A 22226-nucleotide genomic window follows, 5' to 3' on the forward strand; every position below is an offset into this window, starting at 1 on the left:
ATTATAGCTTAGCTTGTTCCCAGCTGCAGTCCGCTCCAGGCTTCCTCCTGGAAGCTGCATGTGGGGCCCGCATGGCCATTGGCCACGTGGCTGCTAGGGCTGCAAGGTCTTGCAAACACACCTGGCCAGTGTGTTCACCGGGTGGACGAGAGAGCGTTTCTTTATTCTGCTGGCTCTATATAAGCTTGGGTGTGGGACCCACCAGGTGTTTTCTCATGTTTCAGGTGGGTCCACCTCCCAAACAATCCCTCTTTCCCCAGGCTCAATTTACAAGCCTCTTTGGTCCAGAACCTCCCCTGCCACCATTTTAACTTCTATTGCCATTGCCTGCCTTCCCTCGTCTCATCCTCAATCTGGCACTGGAAGTGGGTAGGAGGGCCTGCTCTATCCAATTATCCTGCTAGCCCTGCGCATACTCAGTGCAAGAACGTCCCCCAGCCGCTATTGTGGCCAAGGCGGGAGAACCCCACAGCACTCACCAGCTCTGTACTGGGGGGAGGGTGGGGGGAGTATCTACGAGGCATGGCTTACTTATCCAGGGAGTGTAGTCTCATGCCAGAAGAGACCGGAGCTGTGCTGCAAATCTCAATGTCCTCGCCATAGCCACAGGCACCTCACAAAGGCATTTTTTTTTATCCAGGCGCGTGCCCTCAGTATTCGATCCTCCGACCTCTGTCCCTGAGAAGTGTGGTGTGGGGCACAAGTGGCTGGCTCCCAGGTCCCATTCCCAGGGCCCAGCCCTGCCTCCCCCGGCAGCCCCTCATCTTCCCCACCCTCAGCCCACTCCCAACACTGCTGCAATCCAAAACCTCCTTAGTGATCTGGATAGGCTGTCTATTCATGTCAAAATTACACATTTACCTCTCTAACCCTCACTTATCCCAGGGCAGAACTTTTTAAAAACGTGGTAATGGTACATGTACTGAAAGAATGTTGTTACAAAGTGTTTACCCTAAAAAAACTCAAAGTTAAGTCTTCTAAACCAGTGCTTAGTATAAACAGTTCTTACAGTTAGTAAAATATTACAGAATTTATATATTACCAGTGGCCACTAAAAATTATTACAATGGTTAAGCCTGTTTTCTTGATTTTTATCATGTAGGTTGACTTTAGTGCCTTTGAACTGCAATCGGATTTCATTGTCTGAAAGAAACCTTTTAGAGATCTGTGAGTCTACAGACTTCTAGGGGAACTCTCCATGCACAAATGAACAATTAAAAGGCTTTTTACTTAGAGATGTAATAAAAATCAACCAAACCAGCTAAGGCCTTTTATATAGCATTGTGCTCCCAACCCCTTATTAATATTGAAAATAGCTGATTTCAGTGTTATTCAGAATACATCTAATCTTCAGTCTTATAATTGTCTTGAACATTCTCTAGTTCAGACTCAGAAGAATTTCCCCCAAGACCACCATATCATGATACTTTCCTTCAGTAGGTCTCCAAGTGATACAGAATGAACCCAGCCTCCCTGGTGTGGCATTGTATCCCTCAGCGTCTGCCCACCTTCCTCCTCAGCCTGCCTTATTTCTCTATCCCAGCTTCTCTCTGCCCCAGACGAACTCCCTGGAGTAGTTGCCTAACTAATGGGAATAAGAGGAGTTAACATACTTTTCCCTTGAGATCCAGGCAGTTTTGTTGAGCCATGCCCCTGACCAAGCACGATGACACTGAAGGAAAGGTATCTTCCTGTGTACTTTTCATGGGTGCATTGGAGGGGAAATGCATGGATTCTGAGGCTGGGGCATTTTGGTTAACGAGAAAGGACCATGTCCTGAGCAATAATCACAGTGTATAACAGAAGTAAATTTTCCTTGAGGCCAGAATGACCAACTCCATTGAATTGTCTTAGCTTGAAAGTTACTAGAATACTCTTCTCTTAAGAATAAGGATTATGCTTAAAGCAAGGATAATGCTTTATATTCTCTACAAACAGAGCTGAAAAATATATCAGTTGAAATAAAGTGTATCTTTTTGGGGGATAACAGTGTCCCAAAGCTCATCTTATAAAGCCACATACCATAGCCAGCCATCACGCATCTGTTTCTGGAAGGTTGTAACATGTAGTAATTTGTGATTGAAGTAAGTCAGTATGTCCCAAGGTTTGTTCTGTGGACTCTCAGGGTCAAATAAGTTTGGGAAACTTTGCCAGCTATATTTTCTTCTTAAACCTTTATAATGCATGTAAATATATTTAATGGCTTTGAGAAACTGAATGATAAAAATCTTCTTAATCTTGTTAAACCAATGATTTCCTGAGATAATTTGATCTTGAATTGCAACTTCCATAATAGTTTATATAGTTCTGCTTGACATGATGTGGGGTGCTTTTTTTATTTAAAATTTTTTTTATTTGTTAAATTTCTTAATGCTGACACCAGAGAAGCCCCAAACAATATTCTTGGTATAAGATATTTAAAAAAATGTTGAAAACAGAGAAGAAGCTAAGGTTGAGAATTGGCAACATGAATTCTTAAAGATCAACAGATTATGGGATTCTAAATTGTCATCTGAAATGTAGGTTAAGCTACTGATCATCTATTAAGTAGGAGGCAGATGAAACCAAGAGTACCTTAATGGGTATATGAGAATAAAGAAAGGCTGAAATACTGGTGATCAAGAACATGAACAGGTTTGTAAAAGCCAAAGGATATAGGATTTTAAACAAAGAAAATGTTTTAGTTCAAAATTTTGTAGGTAGGAAGTCTAAGTAATAAGTAATTATCATATATTTGTGGGTAGATGGAGTGGAATTACATAAAGATTATTGGAAGTGAGGAAGCTACAACAGTGTGCTAGGAAGGCATTGAAGAATCAACACCAAGGAAGGTGGCAGAATACAAGGTGAGAAGGTGCCTGTAACTCAAATGCCGAGGTTATTAAGGACTAATAATGATACACTTTATTTTGAAAAGTGTGCGAGCATATTTCTTAGAGTAATGCTCATATCCATTAGCCCTCATCTCTTGTTGCTTCTGCAACATCTGGTCTGTATCCCTTTGTTTGCTGCCTTCCTTTCTTGGTACCACTTCCCTTCCTTCTCAGTCTTTCCAGAACCTGCTCAATAAACTGCATGCATTTGAATCCTTGTCTCAGTCTGCACAGTGGGAAATGCAAACTAATTAACAAATATTTTGTCATTTGACCATCAGGAAAACTCTTAGACAATGGCAGAAAATTATTTCCCTTTTGAGAAATGAAACAGAAACACCCACATATTAAGAAGGTGAGCAAAGAGGTGAATTAGTCTTCTGATTTCAGATCTTGTGTTCTTTTCCTTATATCTTGAATTCCTATATGAAGGTGTGTTCTTGTCCATGGGGTTGGTAGATCACAAGGTGAGGAAGGAGACAGGAACGTATGAATAAATATGTAAATACCAATAGGTGATGTCATGGAAATATGACAGGAAACAGTGGTCTAAGATCAAAAATGAACATTATTATTATAAGGGACTAAGGTATATTGCAAAGGATTAGCCACAATAAAGGATGGTCCAGGAGAACCGAACTGTAGAAAATCATGTTTACTCTTAGGTGATAAGAGGAAAGAGATCAAAGATAGAGATAAGATCATTCACTGTAGAAATTAGATTTGGTAGGATTCAATAGAACAGATTGACAGATATTGCATAGACTTCAAAAGAAAGACTGGAGCTGGATCAGAAAGGCAGGGTTATTATTCTAATTGCTGTGGTCTGATTGGAGGCCCCCTCTGGTATTGGTAATGGTGGCGGGCCTTGCTGCCAGAGAGTGTTCCCTTCAGAGTCTCTTGGAGAATATCTGAATTCACATCAAAACTATCTTTGAAATACCAGCACAGAGACAGATTTGGAATCTTCTGAGACAGGCTCATGGTTATTAAATAGATGGCATTTCAACATTATACTACACTTGATCTTAGCCAAAAGGCCGAGAAGTGATCATTTCAACATTATAGAATTGAAAATACTATAATAGAGGACTAATTCTCATTTTCATTATTCTGCTTTTCATTATTCCTCCTCTTTTACCTGACTCTTTTCCACCATCAAAGCCTATTCACCTCAAAATCCTAATGGCGCCTGGCTGATGGCATTCAGACTATTTAGTTCCCTCTAATAATAACTTCTGCGGGCAAGCAGACACCCAGCCTTGCAACCACACAGAAATTCTGCTGTGCTTTATAAGATGAAGTAAACATGTGTCTACAAAACATTATTTCCACAAATATCCATTGAAATTGAAATAATATTTATATTGTCTAAATTAGTCACATTAAGCAACATTTTTCTTTTTAATGAGATTAAATAAAATAACTGAGATGACTCGAGATTAACTGGAAAGGCCTTTGTGAAACCAGAAGGCTTGGTTTCTCTTTTCATTTTACCTCTGACTAATTGTGATGCCACAAGCAAGCCATATAATAGCCTCATGAAAAGATCCTGTTGAGAGAAGCAGGAGCAGAGAGCCATCTGGTGTGTAAGGTACCTGCTGGTTGAAAAAGTTATAATCTCAATATGATGAGTGTTGAAACTAGGAGTCTGGGCAAACAAGTCAGCTATTGACCAACCAAAAGACTGCTATTTCCCACCCTCTGTGCAGAAATCAGACCTGGTAAATAACCCTGGAGAAGACACAGCCCTTTTCTGGAGTGAGGGTGGGAAAATGACAAGTAAATGGTCTCAAAATGACCATACAGATGGAGGCATGATCAGGAATAATCCATGATGCCTCGTAACAGATTTGAATAGAGTATAGAGTGTATGTGTGTGGGCAGAGTGAATAATGAAAATATAAAGAGTGCCTGACTGAGTATGTGATCAACAATCCTAAATATGGCCAAGAATTCAGAAGACGTAGACAATCCTAAATGAATGTCAATGATATTGTTCTTTTAATTAAAAAAATTATAAATTATAGTTGAAGTACAATATTACATTAGTTTCAGGTGTCCAACCCCATGATTAGACATTTACAGGTATATAACTTATGAAGTGATCAACCTGATAAATCTCATACACATTTTATACCATATATACTTATTACAATACTATTGACTATATTCCCTAGGCTGTGTTTTACATCCCCACGACTACGCTGTAACCATGAACTTGTACTTCTAAATCCCTTCCTTTTTCGTGCATCCCCCCCACCCCTCTCCCATCCGACAACCATCAAAGTGCTCTCTGTATCTATTAGTCTGTTTCTGTTATTCTTGTTGGTTTAATTTTTTTCTTTTTAGATTCCACTTGTAAGTAAAATCATCTGGCATTTGTCTTTCTCTGATTAACTTACTGCACTTAGTATAATACCCTCTAGATCCATGCATGTTGCCTGTGGCAAGATTTCATTCTTTTTTAATGGCTAAATCATATTCCATTATATATATGCACCACTTTTTCTTTAACCATTCATTTATTAATGTACACTTAGGTTGCTTTCATTTCTTGGCTATTGTAAATAATGCTGTAATAAACATATTATTGTATATGTCTTTTCAATTTAGTGTTTTGGGTTTTTTCAGGTAAATATCCAGAGGTGAAATTGCTGGGTTCTTGTTTGTCTCTTGTTATAGCCTTTGTTTTAATGTCTATTTTGTCCTGTGTAAGTATTGCTATCTCAGCCTTTTGTTTTGTTTTGTTTTGTTTTCCATCCCTTTATTTTCAGTCTCTGTGTGTCTTTCAATCAGAAGTGAGTCTCTTGTAAACAGCATAGGTAAAGACAGCACATGTAAGGGTTTTGTTTTCTTATCCATTCTTATCTGATTGATTGGAGCATTTAATCAGCTTGCATTTAAATAACTGTTGATAGATACGTATGTACTTATTGTCATTTTATTATTCGTATTTATATTTATATTTGTTGTATTTATTGGGGTGACATAGATTAATAAAATTATATAGATTTCTTGTGTACAATTCTATAATATATCATCTATATATTTTATTGTGTGCTCACCACACCCCATGTCAAGCCTCCTTCTATCACCTTTCTTTGTTCCTCTTCTACCTCCCTCCACTCTCCTTCCCCTCTGGTAAACACCAGGCTGTTGTCTGTGTCTATGAGTTTTTTTCCTTAATCTTTTTACCTTTCACCCAGCCCCAGAACCCTTCCCCTCTGAAAGCTGTCAGTTTTTTCTCCGTACCTATGAGTCTGTGCTTATTTTGTTTGTTAGTTTGTTTTGTTCATTAGATTCCACATATCAGTGAAATCACATAGTACTTTTTTTTCTCTGACTGGCTTATTACACTCAGCATAATGCTTTCCAGTCCATCCATGCTGTCACACAAGCTTAGGTTTCATTCTTTTTTATAGCAGAGTAATGTTCCATTGTGTAAATGTACCACAGCTTTTTTATCCACTCATCTACTGATGGATATTTGGGATGTTTCCCTAGCTTAACTATTGTAAATACTGCAGCAAAGACCCTGGCTGGTGTGGCTCAGTGGAATGAGCATCAGCCTGAGAACCGAAAGGTTGATGGTGTGATTCCTGGTCAGGGCACATGCCTAGGTTGTGGACCAGGTCCCCAGTTGGGGGCATCTAAGAAGCAACCTGTTGACATTTCTCTCACACATTGATAATTCTCTCCCTCTTTTTCTCCCTCCTTCCCCTCTCTAAAAATAAATAAATAAATAAAATCTTAAAAATATAATGCTGCAAAGATGCATATATTATTTCAAATTAGTGTTTCAGGATTCTGTGGATATATTCCCAAAAGTAGACTCTCTGGGTCATAAGGTAGTTCCATTTTTAATTTTTTTGAGGAAATTCCACACTGCTTTCCACAGTGGCTGCATAGATCTACATTCCCATCAACAGTGTATGAGGGTTCCCTTTTTTCCACATGCCCACCAACAGTTTGTTGTTTTATTGATGATAGCCATTCTGACTGGTGTGAGGTGCTAGATCATTGTGGTTTTATTTTGTCATTTTAATTGAAGTAACATTGATCATCTTTTCATAAATTTAATGGCCATCTGAGTGTCCTCTTTGGAGAAGTGTCTATTCAGCATCTTTGCCCATTTTTAAGTTATATTATTTATTTTTTAGGTGTTGAGTTTTGTAAGTTTTTCTGGATGTTAAGTTATTTTGGATATTAACCCCTTATCAGGTGTATCTCTGACAAATATGTTCTCCCTTTCAGTAGGTTATCTTTTAATTTTGTTTATGGTTTCCTTTGCTGTGCAAAACTTTTTAGTTGGATATAGTATCATTTGTGGGGTTTTTTTTTTTTTGCCTCCTTTGCCCAAGGTGATATATCAGAAAAAATATTGCTATGAGAAATGTCCAAGATTATACTCCGTGTTTTCTTCTAGGATTTTAATGGTTTTAAGTACAACATTTAGGTCTTTAATGCATTTTGAGTTTATTGTGTATGGTGTAAGAAGGCGGTTGGTCTGGCTTCATTTTTTTGCTCATACCCGTTCAATTATCCCAACACCTTTTATTGAACAAGCCATCTTTACTGTACTGTATGTTCTTGCCTCTTTTGTAAAATATATATTTTTTAAATTTTATCTATTTATTTTGAGAGAAGTAAAAGGAGGGAGAAGAACATCAATGTGTGAGAGACACATCAATCAACTGCCTCTCACATATCCCCAACCAGGGACCCGGCCTACAACCCAGGCATGTGCTCTGACTGGGAAGGAAACCCAAGACCCCTCAGCTCATGGGACAATATCCAACCCACGAAGCCACACCAGTCAGGGTGCCTTTGTCAAATATTAATTGTCCAAAAAGGCCTTGTTTTATTGCTGGGCTCTCTATTCTGTTCCATTGACACATATGTCTGGTTTCTTTTTATGCCAGGACCATGCTGTTTTGATTAGTATGGCCTTATAGTATAGTTCAATGTCAGCTAGCATCATTCCTCCAACTTTTCTGTCTCAAGATTTCTGTGATTATTTGGAGCCTTTTGTGGTTTCATATACATTTTTGGAATATTTGTTCTAGTTCTGTGAAATATACCATTGGTGTCTTGATAGAATTACATCGAATCTGTAGATTGGTTCGCATAATATGAACACTGTAATGTTAATTCTTTCTATCTATGAATATGGTATATGCTTCCACTTATTTATGTCTTCTTCAATTTATTTTTTCAGTGTCATATAATTTTTTGAGTATAAGTCTTTTACATCCTTTGTTAAATTTATCTGTAGGTATTTTTTGATGCAATTGTAAATGGGATTTTTTTTTAGTTTCCCTTTCTGATAGTTTATTATTGGTCTAAAGAAATGCAACTGATTTCTGAATATTAATTTTGTATGCTTTACTGATTCATTTATCAGTTCTGGTAGTTTTTTGGTGGAATCTTTAGCATTTTTTGTATACAGTATCAAGTTCTGCACATAACGACAGTTTTACCTCTTCCCTTCCAAATTGGATACCTTTTATTTCTTCTTATTGTCTGATTGCTATGGCTAGGACTTCCAGTACTATACTGAGTAAGAGTGGTGAAAGCAGACATCCCTGCCTTATTCCAGATTAATAGTTAAATTAGTTTTTGTCCATTGAGTGTATTGTTAGCTATGGGTTTCATGTACAGCCTTATTATGTTGAGGTATGTTTGTTTCCTCTATTTCTACTTTGCTGAGAGTTTTTATCATAAACGGGCAAGGGATGTTAGCAAATGTTTTTTTCTGCATCCACAAGAGGAGACCAAAAAATTACAGAATTTATTTATAACAATTCTGTATTTTTTCTTACATGTTTAAACTTCAGTCACTTTCAAAGCACTCTCCATTTGATGCAATACACCTGTCAAGATGTTTCTTCCACAGCTCAAAACGGGTTTTGAACTCGCTGATTCTGATGCCTCTTAGTGTGTCTGCTGTTTTGTTTCACTTCTTCCACATTGGCAAAATGTTTCCCCTTGAGAACTTTTTTCATCCAGGAAAACAAAAAAAAAGTCATTTGGAGGTGAGATCAGGTGGCTAAGGAAGGTAGGGCCTGGGAATCATGACATTTTTGGTCAAAAACTGCTGAACACTCAGTGCGGGGTGGACAGATACGTTCGTAAATCACCAATCATGAAATGAGAAAATGTGTTGAAAGAGTCTTCAAAAAAATAAAAGTCCACTGAAATGGAATGCAGCTTCTTACAATACCACCATCCAGTACTCTGGTACAGATGGGGTCCTAGAACACTCACCTAGCAGGAGAAGCCTATACTACAAGGGAGTTTCCCTCCAGAAGATAATTTTGGTTTTCTTGGGTCTTTTCTCATAAAATGACATTGGAAATCTTCCTTCCTCTTAAATTTTTTGGAATAGTTTGAGAATAGGTATTAGTTCTTTTTGGAATGTTCGGTAAAATTCACCTATGAAGCAATCTGTTCCAAGACTTGTTTGTTGGGAGTTTTTTTACTTACAGTTTCAATTCTACTAGTTGGAAACTGTCTATTCAGATTCTCAGATTGTTCCTCATTCAGTTTTAGAAGAATTGTATGTTTCTAGGAATTTATCCATTTCTTCCACAATGTCCAATTTATTGGCACATAGTGAGTTGTTCATCATATTGTCTTACAATCCTTTTTTTCCCTCCTTTGGTGTTAGTTAATTCTTCTCTTTAATTTCTGATTGTATTTATTTGGTTACTCTCTCTTTATTTTCTTGATTAGCCTGGTTAATTGCTTTTCAACCTTGTTTATGTTTTCAAAGATCCAGCTCTTGATCTTATTGCTTTTTCCTTTTTTTAAGAGAGAGATGGCAAGGGAGGGAGAGAGAGGGAGAGGAACAGTGTTGTGAGAGAGAGCTATTGATCAGTTTTATCTCATATCTACCACAACTGGAACTGAACTTGCAGCCTAGGCTTGTGCCCTGATTGGGAATCAAACCCTGGACAGTTCAATTTATGCAGTGATGCTCCAACCAACTGAGCCACAGCAGCCAGGACTTGTATAGTGTTTTTAGACTCTATTTCATTTATTTCTTCTCTGATCTTCATTAGTTTCTTCTTTCTAGTCACTTTGGGCTTTGCTGTTCTTTTTCAAGTTCCTTTAAGTGTAAAGTTAGATAGTTTATTCAAGGATTTTCTTGTTCCTTGAGATAGGCCTGTAATATTAAGAATTTTCCTCTCATTTCTATTTTTGCTGTGTCCCATAGATTTTGTGTTGTTTTGTTCTCATTTTTTAAAAGGTATCTTTTGATTTCTTCCTGGATCTTATTGTTAACCCATAATTTTTTAGTAACATACCCTTTAGCCTCTGTGTTTTTGTATGCTTTTCAGTTTTTTTCTTGTGATAGATTTCTAGTTTTATACCATCATGATCAGAGAAGATGCTTGATATGATTTTAATCTTCTTAAATTTATTGAGACTTGTTTTGTATTCTGACATGTAGTCTATCCTAGGAAATATTCCATGTGCACTTGAAACAAGTGAATATTCTGATAATTTGTGGTGAATGCTCTGAATATATCAATTAAATCCATTTCATCTGGTTTGTCATTTGAGGCCATCATTTCCTTGTGGACTTTCTGTCGAGGAGATACATCTATTGATATGCATGTGATACTAAAATCTGCTAGTATGACTGTATTACTGTCAACCTCTCCCTTTTTGTCAATCAAGATTCACTTTACATATTAAGGTGCTATTATTCATATTTTTTATTATTTTTTCTTCTTTTACAGAAGACACTTTAACATTTCTTATAATACTGATTTGGTGGTGATGAAATCCATTAGTTAGTTGTTTTTGTTTTGTTTTGTCTAGAAAGCTCTTTATCTGTCCTTAGAAATTTAAATGATAGCTTTGCTGGATAGAGTAATCTTGGTTGTAGTTCCTTGCTTTTCATCACTTTAAATATTTCATGCCAATTTCTTCTGGCCTGCTGTTTCTGTTGAGAAATCAGCTGAAGATCTTACAGGAGCTCCTTTGTAGTTAACTAACTGCTTTTAAGATTCTCTTTGTCTTTAACCTTTTGTATTTTAATTATGTGTCTTGGCATGCACCTCCTTGGGTTCACTTTGTTTAGGACTCTCCGTGCTTCCTGGACTTGCATATCCATTTCCTTTACCAGGTTAGCAAAGTTTTCTCTCAATATTTTATAAAAAATTATTTTTAATTTCTTGCTCTTCCTTTTTTATACTGGCACCCTCATGATGCAAATGTTGGTATGCTTGAAGTTGTCCCAGAGGCTCTTTACACTATATTCATTTAAAAAAATTTTTTAATGTTCTAATTGGGTGTTTTTTGCTTACTTATATTTCAAATACTGATTTGGTTCTCTGCCTCATGAACTCTACTGATGATTCCTTGTAATTTATTCTTCATTTCAGTTAGTGTATCCTTCATTTCTGACTGGTTCTTTTTTATGGTTTACATGTTTTTGTTTAATGCTGTTGAAGTTTTCCCTATGGTACTTGAGCATCTTTATAAGCATGCTCTGAATTCTGTATCTGGTAGTTTGCTTGTTTCCACTTCATTTATTTCTTTTTTTCTGGAGATTTCTGCTCTTCTTTCATTTGGGTCCTATTTGTTTGTTTCCCTATTTTGGCTGCTTCCCTGTGTTTATTTTTATGGATTGGGTACAGCTCTTACATCTTCCAGACTTGGTCTTATGTAGTAGGTGTCCAGTGGTACAGCCTCCCTATTCACCAAAGTTGAGCACTCCCAATGTACCCCTGTGTGGGCTCTGTGCCCTGTCCTGTTATGGTGGAGCCTTGATTGCTGTTGGCACATAATAGGAGGAACTGATCTGCAGACTCATTAGTTGCAAAGACTACCTGTGACTACAGCAGAAGAGGGGCCAACCCCATGGAGCAGAGCTCACTTTAGTGGGGCTTTCGTGATTGCCCAGTTTACCACTTGAGTGTGTTGCTCATGGAAATATTTGGGTTGTAATCTGGTGTGGACTGAAGTTGTTCACAGGTTGCACTGGCTCTGGGGCCTCCTTTGAGGTGCAAGATCATCCTCCACTTGTGTCCTGCCCTGGGTCACCTAGCACGCACTATAGAGTGATCTGAAAATGACTGCTATTTGTGCTGGCTTTGGAGGTTTCCACAAGAAGCCAAGCTGTGAACTGAGCCTGGCTGCCATTAGTACCAAATCTGAGGCCACAAGACTCCACCACAAGAGATATGAGGTACACAGAGGCCAGGTGCTGTTTGTTTGGGAGATTTCAGGAAAGGCTGCAGCATGAGCCAAGAGAATCTGTTTGTATGGAAAAGACACTGGAAATGCCTCAGAGGGCTGGAAATGTGGTGGGGTAGTGTCTCAGAGAATCACCACAGTAGGGAGAACAGTGTGAGTTGAGTTGATGGAGACTCAGAAATAGTGCCCACCTGCCTGCTCTGTGCAGGGAGGCTTCAGCAAAGGAATTATGGCCTCTTCCAGCACTTTTGCCTAGAGAAAGCTGCTTCTCCAGCCCTCATCCTCAAGCCAGACAATACAGTTTCACCCGATATGTTCCTGGCACATTTGGAGCTATTGTCCCAGTGCTCAAGTTCAGAGGAAATTGTTATACAAGAACTGGGCACAGAGCAGATCTGCCTCTGGCCAGACTGTTGTGTTTGGATTCTTGACTTTGTGCACAAAAGGTTTCAGGTGATTTTGAGAGTATGTTTATTAAAATTGGGGACAGTGGAACAAAGAAGTGCTTAGGATAGAACAGCAGAAGAGTCTAGGCAGGGCTATTTTGGTTCACTGGAAAGTCAGAGAAAGAGTGTTCTGGAGACAAGGTTTAAGGGTGTTAGCACAGAATGAGCTGCTGCTGCCGCCCATTGCAGGTCTCGTGGGAACCCTTAGAGTTTAGGAGATGAAGTCCTGAGAGGGAAGAAAGGTGTGGGCATGCTCCCCAGAGGGAGAGCATACTCTGGGTCCTTCACTTTTAGGGTTCTAAAAGCTGGGAGTTTAGGGGAGGTCTTAGGGAAGGATTTCAAAAGAGTATTAATCAGCTTTATGCTGATGCACCAAAATGATATTTATTCCCTTTACTTTATTTGTCCTTGGGTGTGATTGGCACAAATGGGACTAATTGGATTTCTGCTACTTATCTCTCTGAGTAGGGTGATTTAAGCTATTTACCCTCTGGTTTGGGAAAATACAAGTAAGTGTAAACCATTTACTTTTCAGTGTCCTTTGTTAAGGAAGATAGGGTTTTGTGATTTACTAGATGGCTGTACATTGCTTGGCTGTTCAACTATCCATCTCAGTTTCCCTATTCCACTAGTCTTGGCTTACTGGCCTGTCTCAAAGTGAGCCTGAGTAAGTCTGTGCATATGCCCTTTAAGAGGATCACCTGGGACGCTACCAGCAGCACTCTGTCTTATTGGTTTTTACAGACAGAAGTCATAGGGACTTCTCTTCCAGGCCTTGGAACCCTGTACTGCTGGGTTCTGATGTGAGGCTGGGAACATTGCTCCTTAGGGGGGACCTCTGCAGCTGAGATATTCCTCCCAATTATTAGCCACCACATGTTGGTGTGGGACCAGTCTATTAAGTGTCTCTGCTCCTCCCACCAGTCCCGATGTGGCTTTTTCTTCATATCCTTAGTTACAGGACTTATGTTCAGCTAGATCTCAGGTGTTCTGAATGATGGTTGCTCTATAATTTAGTTGTAATTTTGATGTGCTTCTGGGAGGTCTTGAGTACAGCATTTACCTATGCCACCATTTTGACCAAACTGCAATTTCTTTTTTTAAAGATTTTATTTATTTATTTTTTTAGAGAGAGGGGAAAGGAGCTAGGGAGAGAAGAAAGAGAGAGAGAGAAACATCAATGTGTGGTTGCCTCTTGCACGCCCCCTACTGGACACCTGACCCACATCCCAGCCATTTGCCCTGACTAGGAATCGAACCGGTGACCCTTTAGTTTGCAGACTGGCACTCAATCCACTGAGCCACACCAGCCAGGGCTGCAATTTCTAAAGGGGTATATGAATTACAAAAAAAGAAATACACAAAATCTTTCATGTTCATCTTTTCATCATTTTCTGAGAAGTTTCAAAGAATTTAAAAGCATTTTACAGTATGATTCTGTATACTCACAACCTAGATTTTACAATCAACATTTCATTATATTTGCTTTATTGCCTATCAGTCTGCTTATCCTTCTGTCACCCATCAACACATCTTATTTTTTTATACATTTCAAAGTAAGTTGCAAACATCAGTACACTTCCCCTAAACTCAATATTTCTCAGTTTTTTTAAAAGATAAATTTTATACACAATGAAATGGACAAATATTTTCTACTATTCATGAATTTCGACTAATGCATACACACCTATGTAACTCAAAACTCTATCAATATATAGAAAATCTCCTTCATCTCAGAAAGTTCCCTCATGCTTATTTCCAATCAGTCTTTGTCCCTAACACCCAGAAGTATTCACAATGCTTAGTTTTACATCCAGATTAGCTTTTCCTGTTCTAGAACTTCATATAGCTGAACTAAAAAAATATGTACCCTTTTAGTATTAGGCTTTTACTCAGCATTATGCTTTTGTGATTTCCTTCAAGTTGTGTGTATTAGTAGTTTATTCTTTTTTTTTTATTGTTAGTGCTCCATTTTATGGATACCACAGCTTCTTTTGCATTTTCTTATTTCTGGATACTTGGCTGGTCCCCCTTTTAGATTATCATGAATAAAGCCACTATGATTATTCTTGTACAAGTATTTTGCATTTTCTTATTTCTAGATACTTGGCTGGTCCCCCTTTTAGATTATCATGAATAAAGCCACTATGATTATTCTTGTACAAGTATTTTGCATTTTCTTATTTCTGGATACTTGGCTGGTCCCACTTTTAGATTATCATGAATAAAGCCACTATGATTATTCTTGTACAAGTATTTTGTAGATATGCATTTTTATTTCTCTTGAGTAATGTATAGGAATAAGATTTCTAGTGTAGGTGAATATTAGTTTTTCAAGGAAACCATGAGGTTATTTTATACTCCCATTCTATACTTTCATCAGTAATGTGTGAGAGCTCCAGGTCCTTCACAAGCTTGCAAGTACTTGGCATTTTCAGTCTTCTAAATGTGTGACTATTTCCTACTCTGGTTTAATTTGCATATACATGATGACTAATGATGCTGGGTGGTTTTTAAAGAGATAATTGACCATTCATATATCTTTGGTAAAGTATCTGTTCAAATCTTTTGCCCATTTTTCATTGGGTTGGTTATTTGGTTTTATTTTAAGTTGTAGGGGGCCTTCACTTATCCTGAATACAGTTTTCTGACAGATGTATGTTTCTCCCAGTTTGTGGCTTGCTTATTCATTTTCCTAAAAATGTCCTTTAGGAAGAAATTTAAAATTATGATTAAGTCCAATTTATCAGTTTTCTCTTCTTTGTATTTGATAATTTTCTTACTATATTGTTATTTGTTATTTTTCCTAAGGGAAATTTACCTACCCCCAAGTCACATAGGTAGTTTCCTATATTTCCTCCAAAGTTTTATGTTTTAATCTTTTACATATAGGTATATAATTCATCTCAAATTAATATTTTGTGTGATGTGACATAAGGATCAGGCTTTATTATTATTCCTAATGAATATACTGTTGTTGTACCTCCTTTGCTAAAAATCAGCCCTGTATATTTGGGTCTATTTTTTTCCCTCAGAATTTTGTCCTATTGATGTATTTGTTGACTGTTGTGAAATTTTTATTTCATTTTGACTACTAGGGATTTATAAGATGTCTTGAAGTCAGGTGGTGCAAGTTCTAATTCAGTTTTCTTGAAGATTGCTTTGCATATTCCCAGTCCATATACATTTAGAAACTAGCTGGTCAATTCCTACAAAAAAGAATGCAGGGATGATAATGGAACTTGCAATGAATCTCATTTATTTATTTATTTAAATTTAATTTATAAAATTTAAATATAATTTATATATTATATTAGTTTCAGATGTACAAGATAATGATTCAGTACTTATATATATTGTGAAATGATCACCAAAATAAGTTTAATTTGTCACCATACATAGTTACAATATTTTTTCTTGGTGATGAGAACTCTTAGCAACTTTAAAATAGGCAATATAGTATTGTTTGCTGTAGTCATCGGGTATTGTATTATATTATATATTACATCCCTAGGAAGGTGGTGTACCTTTCACCACCTTCACCCACTCTTGTCTACCCCACAGCTCTGGCAACCGCCAATCTGTTCTTTATATTTATAAGCTTATTTCATTGCTGTTGTTCTTGTTTTTAGATTCCATATATAAGTGAGAGAGTATGGTATTTGTCTTTGTTTGACTTACTTAACTTAGCTCAATGACCTCAAGTTCCATCCATGTTGTCATAAATAGCAAGATTCCATTTTTATGGCTAAATAATATTATACTGAATATATATTCCATATTTTCTTTATTCATCTGTCAGTGAACACTTATGTAACTTCCATGTGTTGGCTACTGCTATGAACATGGGAATACATATATCTTTTAGTAGTTGTGTTTTAATTTTCTTTGGATAGATACCCAGGGGTAGCTTTGCTGTATCATATAATAATTCTATTTTTAATTTTTTTTGGAAACTTCATACTGTTTTCCATGGTTGCTACACCAATTTACATTCCTGCAAACAATGCATAGGGGTTTCCTTTTCTCCACATCTTTACCAACACTTCTTGTCTTTTTGTTGATAGCCACTCTCACAGAAGTAAGGTGATATCTCATTGTGATTTTGATTTGCATTTCCCTGATGATTAGTGATGTTGAGTATCTCTTCATTTATGTACCTCTTGGGTATCTGTATGTCTCAGATCTCGTTTATTTTTGAAAGCTGAAAAAAAAAAGTTTGCCTTGGCTGGTGAGACTCAATTGATTGGGCTTCATCCCACAAAGTGAAAGGTCCCTGGTTCAATTCCCAGTCAAGGCACAGGTCTAGGTTGCAGGTTCATTCCCTGTTTGGGGCAAAAAGCAACTGATCAATGTTTCTTTCTCAACGTCTCTCTCTCTCTCTCCCTCCCTTCCCCTCTCTCTTAAAAAAAATGTGGTGGATTATTTGACTATTTGATTTTATTTTGATCACACTTTGAACAGAAACAAAAATAAAATAAAATATTAGATAAAGAAGGACCAATGTGATTAAGTGTATGTAAACTAAGAAAAGGCATAAGATATAGAAATGGCTTGAGACTGTGTCTATCAAAGATACATATTCCTCCTAATTTTTACTTGGTATTTTATTTATTGGTTGGTGATTCTGATATCCTTGTTACATAAAGCACAAAACAAACTACATAACTCAGTCTGACTTTGCTTCCTAAATAATTGACCCATTCTACTATAGTTCTTACACTAAGAATGATAACAATAGAATATAGACCTACCTGACTCAAATATAAATGAAAACTTTGCCCCAGGGTGGGTTTAACTCCAAGATTTCTACCACATCCCAGTTTGCCAACTTTCTTAAGTAAATCTGAGATAATTTTTATACATATTATTCTATGTCTTTCTTTTCTCTTTTGGTTCTTTCCTCTTTAGTATTAAGAATTTATGACATTCATCTGCATAACTCAATCTTAAAATGAAAATGAAAAGAAATGACAAACTACAGGGAGAACTAATTTACTATTTCAATTCCATTTCAACCCTGCTTTTTTAAAAAATAAGATTTACCTCTAAATCAGGTGGAATTTATATTCAAATTGTACAAATTACAGGGATATATGTAAGGCAAGAGTTTCTGTGGCCCAGACTATTAGACTAATAGTTAACTATAGTTCTAAAAATGTTAGTTTTTAAAAATCTGCTGGAAATATCCCCTACTGTGTCCAAATATACATATGAAGGACATGAAAGTATTTTGTAAGAGACAAATAGTTTGGAATTTGACACCATCTCTTCTACTATATCTGCCTTGTTTGTTCAGGGGACAAAAGTTTGAAGCCAGCTAAGAGTCTCAGTCTTTAAATGTCTCCAGTATTCCCATAAAAGAAGCCATTATTAAACTTTCTCTATTCTGGGACAGACTAAAGGGTCAGGGAAAATTTGCCCAAGGATTATTAATTGAAAAAGGAATTTATTATTAGACATTTAGAAGCATATTCCCTTTGCATGCACTCATCTTTGTAATCTTGCCGCTTAGCTTGGTGTCCAGAATATAGTAGTATATATTGTTTTTTTTTATTCAGTTATTTCTTTATTTTTTAAATTGAATTTACTGGGTTGACATTGGTTTGCAAAAACATACAGTTTTCAAGTGCGCAACTCAATAACATCATCTGCACACTACATCATGGGCCCATTGCTTCAAGCAAAATCTCTTTCCCCAATTTTTCTCCCTTTGTTTACTTCCACCTACCCCTGCATCTCCTTTCCCTCTGGCTATCACCACACTGTTGACTGTGTGTGTGTGTGAAGGTATTAAGATATATATATATATATTAAGATTTTATATATATGTATACATATCTATCATCTATCTATCTATCTATCTTAATCCCTTCACCTTCTTTTATCTGGTCCCCCAACCACCATCCCCTCTGACAGCTTTCAGTCTGTTCCATATATCCATCCCTCTGTTTCTATTTTGTTCACCAGTTTATTTTGTTCATTAGTATGCCTGTCATTAAGTAGTTGTTATATTGAATGTTGTCAATCTTTGGTGGTATTTCCTATTTTGACCAAGACAAAGAAATTAGCAGGATGACACTTCCAGATTTTGTGTCTAGCTTGCCACTCTGATTTTAACATTCAACATGATTTCACAGTCATTTGATCTTTTACAAAGTTTAGAATGTTTTTTATGAGCCTGCCTGGAGGGCCCTCTTCCCCCACACAGTTCACAGAACATCTGCGCCACAGTGCGCTGTGCATATGGAAATGACTACTAGAGCTGCAGGGCTGAGGCAGGGTTGAATGTGGCAGCCATTGTTTTAGCAAACTGCTGCATGTCTGCTACGCAAAACAGTGCGAGGAGTATTGATTGGATCTTTTCTCTTCTCCCTGAGAACTGCTCAAAGTTGAATGTTTCTGTTGGCTTTCCAATTCTTCTTTTTTAATTCTCATACCTTATAATTATATTTTAATACTGAAGAAAATTTGGTATAGTAGTGTGGGCCTGTCACACATTCCAGTCAAGGAAAAAAGGAGAAGAGGAATGGACGAGAGAGAAGAAGATAAATCTAACTGAGCAATTATTTGGCATCAGGAATTTTTATATATTACATATTTCAGGCATTGAATATTTATTTAACAATTATCATGTGCCAAGAGTTTTCATATATTATATATGTGCTTCATTTGATGTTCAGAGGGACCTGTGGGGTCAGTATGATTATAATACCCATTTTCAATACAAATAGTAATTTGAGGTTCAAAGAAATGAAATGATTCATCCATGGAATTTGAATCTGAAGTTGACTGACTTCAAAGTCCAAGCAGTATCCATTCCATCCCCCTACTTAACGAGGTTCTAGAAGCAAAAGACCCTGGTTGCTTTTCTGCAAATTTATAGAACCCCAAATTTACTTTCAGGACCCTAAATATTGGTGAAAGATTCAACTTCCTTCAGAGATATTGGAAACACAGTTAAGTAATAATTTTGCTTGCTTCTCATTCTTTTGCCTACTTACTTTCTTGGCTACCTCTTATTTCTGTTGGGTACAGGCGACCTGGGTTAGCAGCAATAGATACAAAATGAAAAAGACAATGAGAGGCAATACCATTAGGGTAGCAAAAGTGTCATTTTTAGTAGGAAGTATATATGTCTCTAGATGCAGTGATTGCTGCTGGCCAAGGTCACCCAGCTAGGAGAGTAAATTGGCTGTGTATTTCTGCCTTCTGCCTGGAAGGTGCCTATTGTCTTCATGCTGAGGCTTGGCACCCTGGAGCACTTCCCTCCCTGCACTATGGTATTCCAATCAGTTTTATTCAGTGTTGCTGACACCCATCATCCAAAATGATTCCCCTATGCTCAGTTACACAATTATCCTTTCTATTTCCAGCTGGCAACAGCTTGTCATCCTTTCTGGATACATTTTCATCTTAACAAAGCTCTTATCATGTCAGTCCTTTGCATAAAAATTTTCAAAATTTTTCCATTGTAATTAGAATAAAACCTAACTCCTTGCCTATAAGGCCTTATATGATCTTACCCAGTTCTCCCATTTCATGTCCCATTACTCCTTTCCTCACTCTTGGGATGCTGCCACTGGCTTATTCTCAAACACTCCAAACTCACTTTCATTTGCTGTAACCTGGTTCCTTCTCATTGTGAAAGTCTCAGCTCATTTGAAATCTCAAAGGGGACTTCATTCATCTCTACCTTTATTCAGCATCTTCCCCACCCACATTGACTTCAGTTTTATTATATCATCCTTTCTATATTTTTCCAAAGCAAGTTGCACAGTCATAATTGTTCATTTGGATTTAGATTTGTTGATTGTGTTTTTTGATTTGTTAATTGTGTTTTTTGACTCTCTCCATCAGACTGTTAAGCTTCATTTGGCAGGGGCCATCTCTAGCTGTTTCATACTATAACCCTTGCATATAGAACAGTACCTACTCAGTACATATTGATCAAATGTGACAATGTATTAATACCAAGTTATGGCTGGTCTTCAGTGGAATTCTAGTTATTATGGTAAAAAATTTTTTTATAGAAATAGCAAACAGAGGTGGGGATTAGGTCCTATTATCTCTCTAAGATTTCTCCAAATTATTGGTAAATTACTGGCAAGTCAGAAACAAATGCAGGCAGTCCTTGTTTTGCTTGGTTCCAACATGCATGAATTTTTAGTTATCACAGTTTAGCTTAATACACCAGCCCACCAACATTGTCAAAATTTCAGTCACCACAATACATTACCTATGAGTAATTGGAAAAAGTAAAAGTTTAACTGCTAGTTCTTCAATGCATACATTTTCACAAAAATAACAAATATGATCACATCACATCTTTCAAAATCTCTCAGTGATGGGTCATTGATCTCTGTTACCTAATTTACACACAGACAGTAAAGTGGTGTTGCCTCTTTGTCTCTCAGTGATAAACCCTTGTGATATTTTGCAAAAGTAGATACTCACAAAAGGAAATTAGTCAATAAAGATACAAGTGCAATGAAGAAACAAAAACTAACTGGTAATGCTGGAAGTGAAATTTGAATCAAACATAAATTAAATTATAGAAGAAATACCCACATGTTAGCACTGCTGCCATTCGAGAGATTCTACAGGTACAGCCTGATGAACTTAGGGAAGGGAAGTTATCAACATAAATAAGAAAAATAGTTGTGAGAAAAGGATGGTGATGTCCCAGCGGCCATGATGCCCGCAAAACCTTCACATTAAAGAACTCCTCTAAGATATTTTGTTACACTGTTGGCATTGAAATGGCACCAGAATGTAACTGGTGATTGGACCTTGGTTCAGCAACCTTAGTACTTGAGCTCTGGCTAAAAAAGCATTCAGAAGCAGACTCAAATACAAGTAAAAGTTTATTAGAAAGTCACAGGCGTGGAAGAAGCGAGCTGTGGAAGAAATGGACCAGCTGGGCTGAATGGGTTCAGGAAACAAGATACAGAGGCAAAAGAAGGGCCCATGGAGCTTAGGAGAAAGAAAGCAAGGAGACACATCTAAAGGAAGAAGACAGGGGTGGTGAGGGTGAGAGAGAGAGAGAGAGAACCTTGAGTCCACTGTTTTAAGGGGCTTTTCAGGGTGAAGATTTTAGGGGCGATTCCAGGGAAGGATCTCAATAGAATATTTATCAGCGTTCCGTGTGTGTCCTTTCAGGATCATGTCCTGCTCTGAGTAGTCGGTGCCAGGACAGGGCTTCATTAATCATCACAGCCGGCTCTAATGTCAGCCACGGCATCACCCCACCTGACTTTAATGCTTTTCTGGGCTTGAGGCCAAAACAAAACTGAGGCTTAGATGTTATCTTTAGTTGGACCAAAACTCTGTCTCCATGGTCAACGCACTCGAGGCTTTGTTCCTAAGATTATCTGATGCAGGTCAGAACCCCAAGGGAGTGGTTGTGTAAGGGCTTGCATGGAAGTCTTATTCTATGGCCTTCTGGTTCCTTCTTCAAGGGGGTCTCCTACATGACTAGTGACATGCTAGGGGAGGAAAGGCCAGGGGAGAGTTTAGGATTTTTATGGTTTTGAGTCTAACATTTAAGTCTTTAATCTATTTTGAGTTTGTTCTTATATATGGTGCAAGAAGGTGAAATAGCTTTATTTTTTACACATATCTTGAGAGAAACTTTTAAGAGTCATAGAACAATCATCTTGTTTCCTTTTGATCATCAGGGCTGCTGTGCATG

General features: G+C 37.3%; 1 pseudogene; it reads right to left on the reverse strand.

Moving 5' to 3' along the window:
* Positions 1 to 3775: 3775 nt before the first annotated feature.
* Positions 3776 to 3925, reverse strand: LOC129061154 (uncharacterized; annotated as a pseudogene).
* Positions 3926 to 22226: the final 18301 nt, after the last annotated feature.

The sequence above is a fragment of the Pteronotus mesoamericanus genome, unplaced genomic scaffold (assembly GCF_021234165.1).
Source record: "Pteronotus mesoamericanus isolate MK-2021 breed Mesoamerican mustached bat unplaced genomic scaffold, CSHL_Meso_final scaffold_54, whole genome shotgun sequence".
Classification (NCBI taxonomy): Eukaryota; Metazoa; Chordata; class Mammalia; order Chiroptera; family Mormoopidae; genus Pteronotus; species Pteronotus mesoamericanus.